Genomic DNA, 7,703 nt, shown 5'->3' with positions numbered 1-7,703 from the left:
GTGAGTTCGGTTCCCGGTACCAGAGAAAAACAAAACAAAAAAAAAAAAACAAAACCATACTGTGATGCCACTACACAGCTATCAGAATGGCTGAAATAAAAATGATTGATGATACGGAGCACTGGCCAGCGCGCAAAGCAACGGGGATTGCTGGAGGGGGTGGGAGACGGTACAGCCACTTCAGGAAAGTTCAGCAATGTTCTACACAATGAAACCTGCGCTCACCTGGCAACCCAGCATCCTACTCCTAGGTCTTACTTAAGAGGAGTGAAGACCTACGTATGTTCACACAAAAATCTATATGTGAATATTCACAGCAGCTTTTTTCCTAATTGGCAAAACTTAGAAGCAACAAAATGTCCTTCCAATGGGAAAGAGATAAACCATGGTCATAGGTAAAATGGACTCAACAACAACAAAAAAAAACCAAAGTTAATACGTTCAACAACATGAATGAATTTCAAAGGTGTTATGATTAATGGAAGCAGTTACTAAGCAAAAGCTAAACTGTACGATTTGAACTACATGACTTCCTGAAAAGGCAAAATGGAAGCGAAGGAGAATAGGCCGTGGAGAGCATGAATTAGAGGAAGGGAGAAGCACTGCCTAGAAAGAGACAGGACGAGGGGCGTTGTTCTACATCGATGTTTAGTGCTGGGAAGGGAACCCGGTGCCTTGTGCACATTAAGCACATGCTAAATATATGATCTGCACATGTTAAGCACATGGTCTACCACTGAGCCACACTCCAGCCCATGTCCTGTATCATAAGTAATTGTGGTTGTTGTCTCACGCATCATGCATTTGCAAAGATCCATAGAATTGTACATTAAATGAACAAATCTTATCATACGAGCAAAACAAGTTTCTCCTTTAAGAAACTATCGAAAGAAGAGAAAACATATGTGCATATTTGGAAGTTAAAATTGAATTTAAAGAAGTAGAGAAAAGCTGGGTGTGGTGGCACACGCCTGCACTCCCAGCACTCAGGAGGCTGAGGCAGGAGGATCGCCATGAGTTCGAGGCCAGCCTGCCCTACACAGTGAGACCCTGTCTAGAGAAGAAAACAGTGGTCACCAGAGGCTGGGAAGGTCCGTGACAGGAACAGGGCACAGGATGACAGAAGGAAGGAATTCCCCTGTTCTCAGCACAGTGGGATAAGTGTGGTGGGTAACACTAATGCCATGTTTCCAAACAGCTACTAAGAGAGGATTCTGGATATTCTGAGTACAAAGAGATGATAAAGGTCTAAGGTGAAGATACAGCAGTTACTTCAACGTGATCACTACATTATCTACATGTATTAAAATGTCATGCTGTGCCCCAGAAAGTAGAAGACTGTGTGCCAATTTAAAATATATTAATGAAAAATTTAAGAGAAAAATTAAGCCCCAAAAAGGTAGAAGAAAAAGAAAATAAACAGAAGCAAACAGAAAAGGGAACATGGTAAAGATAAGAGAGGAATAAGATAGGAGCCTCTTAGTAAATCTGAGAGACTTATTAGTCCCAGAAATTTAAGATCTACTCATTGCCAGGCGTGGTTGTGCATGCCTGTAATCCCAGCACTCAGGAGGCTGAGGCAGGAAGATTGTTGTGAGTTCGAGACCAGCCTGGGCTACAAAGTGAGCTCAAAGCCAGCCTGAACTGCACAGCTAGATCTTGTCTCAAAAAAGACAAAAAAAAAAAAAAAAAAAGATCTACTGATTATCTGACTACTCAACTCACTAAGCAGATACCTCAGTGACCATACAAAAGGAGAATATAGGTTCTGGAGAATTCATTCAGAAAAAAGTCACTGATCAAACGGTAACAAAAACAAACAGCAACAATAAACCCTAGTGATGAGCAACAGTCTGTTTTCCAGAGCTGCCACGTAATATTATTTAAAATGCCAATTTTCAGCCAAAAATGATAAAACATGCAGAGAAACGGGAAGGTGTGGCATGCAGTCAACAGAGAGTGCACCCAAGGGAGACTGGACGCCAGACTCATCAGGCAACGATGTTTGATCAGATACTTTAATGTGTTCCAAGGACCAAAGAAATTCTTGCCTAAAGAACTGAAGCACAGTGTGGAAACAATGTCTGACCAAACAAAGATTACTGGGCAGCACAAGGAAGTCCTTACAAAGAGCCAAGTAGACCTCCTGGAGCTGCAAAACACATAATTGACACGAGGGGCTGGGGATTTAGCTCAGCGGCAAAAGCGCCTGCCTGGCAAGCGCAAGGTTGTGAGTTCGGTTCCCGGTACCAGAGAAAAACAAAACAAAACAAAACACACATAATTGACACGAACAAGTCACTAGAGGGACTCGTGAGCAGACCTGACGGGGGCAAAGAGAAGCTGGCACGCTTGGAAGTTGAGACGATACAGTGGAGAAACAGAGAGAATGGAGAAAAACGAACCAAGCCTCTGAGGCCTCTGGGCGCCACCAAGCACGTGAATGCACAGAGTGAAGTCCTGGAGGGAGAGGAGCGAGAAGGGGAGAGGAATAATGGCCAAGATCTCACCCAAAGGTGAGGAAGAACTTCGATCTTCACACCTGTAACATTCAATAATGTCCACGGAGGTTAACCTCAGAGGTCCACACCTACACCCACCGGAATCAAAGTGAGAGAGAATTTTGAAGCAGCAAGAGAGAAATTTAAAATGTATGACAGTAAACAACATATTGCCACTAACCCTCTCAAAAATCTTCCCCTCACTTTGGATGTTTTTATCCCACCATTCTTGTCACTCTCTGAAGCAGTTCTGGAAGTGCTCTTTCATGAGTGTCTTTCCATGGCTGCCTTGATGTCCTGAATCGATTTAAAATATTTATAGCAATTTCTGTCAAATAAAAACATGAAGCTGTGTTCTCATCCACCTTATTCACTGGATCTGGCACGATGAGACTCCTGGTTCTTCCCCATAGTCAGAATGAACCATGAAAGGAAAATGTTTTGAATGGATTCAGGACATGGAGGAGCCAGAACAACACAGCAAAAGAAACACAGGAAAGAGGACTTCCAGAGCTGCTCCAGAAAGTGGCAAGAACCTCAGGGTAAATGTGTTGGAGGCAAGGCGGATTATCTTAAGGGAAATTAGTGGGACTGTGTCTTTTACTGCAACAATGTTAAAAATGTAAACAGTCACTGTGGGTTTTGAGCAAACCCTGTACAGAAGTGGGGTTTCTCATCAGAAGCCATGGAAGGCAGAGGCAGGAGGATGATACATTGAAAACGCTGAAAGAAAGACTCTCAACTCAGAATTCTTTATCTGACAAAACTGTCCTTTGAAAATAAAGGTGAAATTAAGATGATCCCAGGTAGGTTAAAAAAAAAAATGTAAGAGAATTCACTGGTAGCAAACTTGTTCATACAAGAAATACTAAAGGAAGTCCTTTGGGTTGAAATAAAAGGACACCCAAATCCACATGGAGAAATCAAATAGGACTAGCCGAGGTGACTGCCCAGGTAAATACAGATAGCAAAAATGTAGTTTCTGTTTGTAACTCATATTATCTCCATTTGATCCAAAAGAACGGCATTAAGCAATAACGGGAGTCCGCGCTGATGGGCAAACAATGCACAAAGATATCGCTCTATGACAAGACAAGCAGGAGGCAGGGAGAAAGCGAACCGCTGGGGGCTGAACCGAGCTCTCCAAGGACACGCAGAAGTGAATTTGCCTGCGTTTAGTAATCGGGTCTTTGTGGATGCAGTCAAGTCACAGTGAGGTCACCCTGGAGTCAGGTGGGCCCCGGGTCAGTGCCTGCTGTCCTTATAGGTGTGTGAAGACAGAGCCAGAGACTGCAGTGCAGCTAACCAGAACCTAGAGATGCCAGGTGCTGCTGGCAGCCACTAGAATCTAGAAAAATTATGAGACTGGCCTTTCCTGTGGGCTTCAAAGGGAGCATTTCCCATCAACTCCTGGGTTCCAGACTTCCAGTCTCCACAATGGTGTGAGAATAAAATCTGTGCTGTTGAAGCTACCTAGTTTATGGCCCTGGAAAACAAACATAGTCACCGGGCAATTTTGCTTTTGCAGACTATTGAAGTGAAGTTACTATCAGTCCAATCTACATTGTTACAAGTCAAACCCCTCACTGTAATCCCAGGGTAAACATTAAGAAAACACTTTTTAAAAATAGTAAAAGAAACAACAGGGTAATTAAGATGGTAAGAAATTGTCTATTAACCCAAGAGAAGGAAGTAACGGGGAAAGAAAGAGGAACGGAAAGGATTGGAGACAGAGGGAAAACAAATAATCAAAACAGCAGCTGTAAATCTTATCTTCCTAACAACGACATTAAATGTACATAGGTTAAACGCTCCAATTGGAAAGGAAAGCTTGACATTATGGATAACAAACGTGATCCAACTATATTCTATTTTTTGAGAGTAAAGGAAAAAGTAGATTGCAAATAAAAGTCCAGAAAAAATGGAGCATGCAAACAGTAACCAGAACAGTGCTTGGGTGTCAGCCCGCATCCGGAAAAAGACTTTTTTTTTTTTTTTTTTGGTTTTTCTCCGGTACCAGGAACCGAACTCACGACCTTGCGCTTGCCAGGCAGGCGCTTTGCCGCTGAGCTAAATCCCCAGCCCCAAGTCGGAAAAAGACTTTTAAGAGGAAAATTGTTACTAGAGACAAAGGACATTCACGACGGTGTGACCTCATTACGACTTGACTGTGTTCACAAAGACCCCGATTTCCAAACGGGTAAATTCATTTCTGCATGTCTTTGGGGAACACGGTTCAACCCACGGCAGCCCATTGTCAAGAAGACACAACAGTTACAAACATGTATCTATCCACCCAGCAACAGGGCCCTAGAACAGATGAAACAAAAAGAGTCAGAATTGAAAGAGGAAACAGACAATTCAACAATAAGGTTAGCTAGCGCCTGTAATCCTAGCACTCGGGAGGCTGAGGCGGGAGGATCATCATGAGTTGGAGACCAGCCCGGGCTACAAAGTGAGCTCAAGGCCAGCTTGAATTGCATAGTGAGACTTTGTCTCAAAAAGACAAAAAAAAAAAAAAAAAGGTTAGAGACTTTAATACTACATTTTCAATAATGGACATGACAACTAGATAAGAAGTTGAATATTTCAAACAATACTATAAACCAGCGAGGCCCACCACCTGTAGAATATGTAGCAACAGCAGACACACCCATTCCAGTGTACATAGAACACTGTTTAAAGCAGGATAGCTGGGTATGGTGCTGTATCCTGTCATCTCAGCACTTGGGAGGCTGAGGTAGGAGGATAGCTGAGAGTCTGAGGCCAGCTTGGGCTTACATAGTGACTTTGAGGCCAGCCTGAATTACATAGAGAGCCCCTGTCTTAAAAACAAACAAACAAACAAAAAGTAAAATGGAACATAAAACTTTCCTTAATATCATCTTTCCTACTTTTTTCTTTTCTCTCTCTCTCTGTCTCTCTTTCTTTTTCTCCTTTTTTCCAGGGTTAGGGATGGAACCCAGGGCCTCATACCTGCTAGGCAAGGGCTCTACCACTGAACACATCCCCAGCCTTAAAACAAATCTTGATGCATTTTAAAAGATTGAAATCACATAGAGGATGTTCTCTGACTAAATGTAACAAAATGCGATAATATAACAGAAGAATGATTAGGGAATTTTAAAATATACAAAATTTCAAAACATACTCCTAAAAACTCAGTGGTCAAAGCAGAAATCACAAAAGAAATGACAAAATATTCAGAAATAAATTAGAATTCCAACACAAGACACCAAAACGTACAGCACCCTCCTGCTCCTCCTTCCACAGCCGCCTGGTTGCCTTGCTCCCGGCACTGGTGGCTGATGTGTGGAGTTCTTTTTCTTGTACCAGCAACTGAACTCAGGACCTTGTGCTTGCCAGGCAGGCAGTTGTGCCGCTGAACTATCTCCCCGGCTCTGCAGTTCTTAAAACATAGCAGACATTGACAACTGGCAGAGGGCAGTTAAGAATGAATGTTCTCAAAAACGTGCAAGTTACAAGTGCACAGACAGAGGCCCAAATTCTATGCAGAAGTTCACAGTCTTGAAAGGAAGTACACTGTTCTCTAGCAGCCTCTATTTGATCAGCGATTTGATATCATTAACGCAATTTATGAACCCACGAAGGAGAGCGTGAATGGAAACCAGATGAGGAAGGTGAAATTTCCGAGGAGCTGAAGGAACAGGCCAAGAATGAAGATGAAAAAGAAGATCCCTGTGGAATTCCTGAATTTCAGTGGACTGTTTTTAAGACTGTTGACTTCCCTGAGACATGGCTCAGGCACAGGATGACCTTTCTGAAACATTTGAAGGACATTAAAGTGAAGTCCTCAGATGCTGGCCACCCTATGAGTTTCATCCTAGAATTTTACTTCCAACCCAATGAATATTTCGCAAAGGAAGTATAGGATGAAATCTGAGCCAGATGATTCTGATCCCTTTTCAGTTGACGGACCAGAAATTATGGGCCGTACAGAGCACCAAACAGATTGGGAAGAAGGAAAAATGTCACTTTGAAAACCATAAAAAGAAGCAGACACATAAGGAATGTGGAACCATCCTGTGACTAACGCCGTTTCCAATGATTCCTTCTTCAATGGTTTCGCTCCTCACAAAGTTCCTGAGAATTCCCAAGATCAGCCTTGCACCGTACCGGGGAAGCCGGGGAGATGATGGCGCTGATTTTGATGAAGAAGGCGGAGAAGTGGATGCAGTAAGGTTTACCAAAAAAGCAAACGATTCTCTGCGTTTAACACATCCGGAAGCAAATGGAGTGACTTCTGTATTCCTCTGCTATAATCATTCTGTGATGTGAGATAAATTTTGGAAAGTATGATGTTAGAATTCTAACAGTCAAACAAGGTATGTTTAAGGTTTCCATAAATACATTACAAAAAGAAAAGAAAAAAGAAGAAAAGAAAAATTTGAGCCCCATCCAGAAGACTTCATGATTTAGGGAGATCTTGCTGCAAAATAAAAAATGAAAAAGGACCAGGAGTGTAACTCAGTGTAAAGGCCCTGGGTTCAATCCCCAGCATCACAAAAAGAAAGGAAAGAGGAAGAGAGGAAAGAGAGGGAGAAGAGGCGGGAGGAAGGGAGGGGAGAAGAGGGAGGAAAGGAAGGGCGAGCGGGGAGGGGAGAGGAGACCATAGTCCTGGACAGTTAGTAACACAGTCCCACCAGATCAGAAGCTTTTCACATTATTATGAAGTTTTTGGCAATATTTTCATGCTAACTCCACCTCCTGTGCCTACCACACACCGCTGATATTGAAACCCCCATGAATCAGCTGTTACCTGTGCTTATGCAGCTTGTGAAATAAACTGCAGCAATTAATTGTTGTTAATTAACAACAATATTTCAACCTACCTGCACGTGTGTCCCTGTGAGGACAAGAGTACATTGTAAGCAGACACGTACATTCTCTTCTGTAACTCTTGAACTGCAGTTGCACTATTTCACTAAATAATTTAATAAGTTAGAATAAGGTTTTTAGTAGCTATGGTACAGGAAGCACAGAAATGAACTGCATACTTCTTTGCTCATGATATTGTTATAGTTTCACATACAATATCACTAATATGAGAATAGTTATGAGGAAAATGTAAAAACAAAAGAAGTTCTGTTACTTACACACATTAACTAGATCACAGATTTTATGTGCAGCCCTGGACAATCCCTCTTTATTCAGCAAAGCCCAGGCAAGCCAAAATATTGC

The 7,703-nt window shown here is 42.3% G+C and overlaps 1 pseudogene; it reads left to right on the top strand.

Moving 5' to 3' along the window:
• Window positions 1-5,955: 5,955 nt before the first annotated feature.
• LOC102021377 lies at window positions 5,956-6,658 on the top strand (annotated as a pseudogene).
• Window positions 6,659-7,703: the final 1,045 nt, after the last annotated feature.

This window comes from Chinchilla lanigera, unplaced genomic scaffold, assembly GCF_000276665.1.
Source record: "Chinchilla lanigera isolate Chin_1 unplaced genomic scaffold, ChiLan1.0 scaffold00028, whole genome shotgun sequence".
Taxonomy (NCBI): Eukaryota; Metazoa; Chordata; class Mammalia; order Rodentia; family Chinchillidae; genus Chinchilla; species Chinchilla lanigera.
The sequence above is the reverse complement of the archived record's forward strand: the minus strand, read 5'-3'. Positions and strand labels throughout refer to the sequence as shown.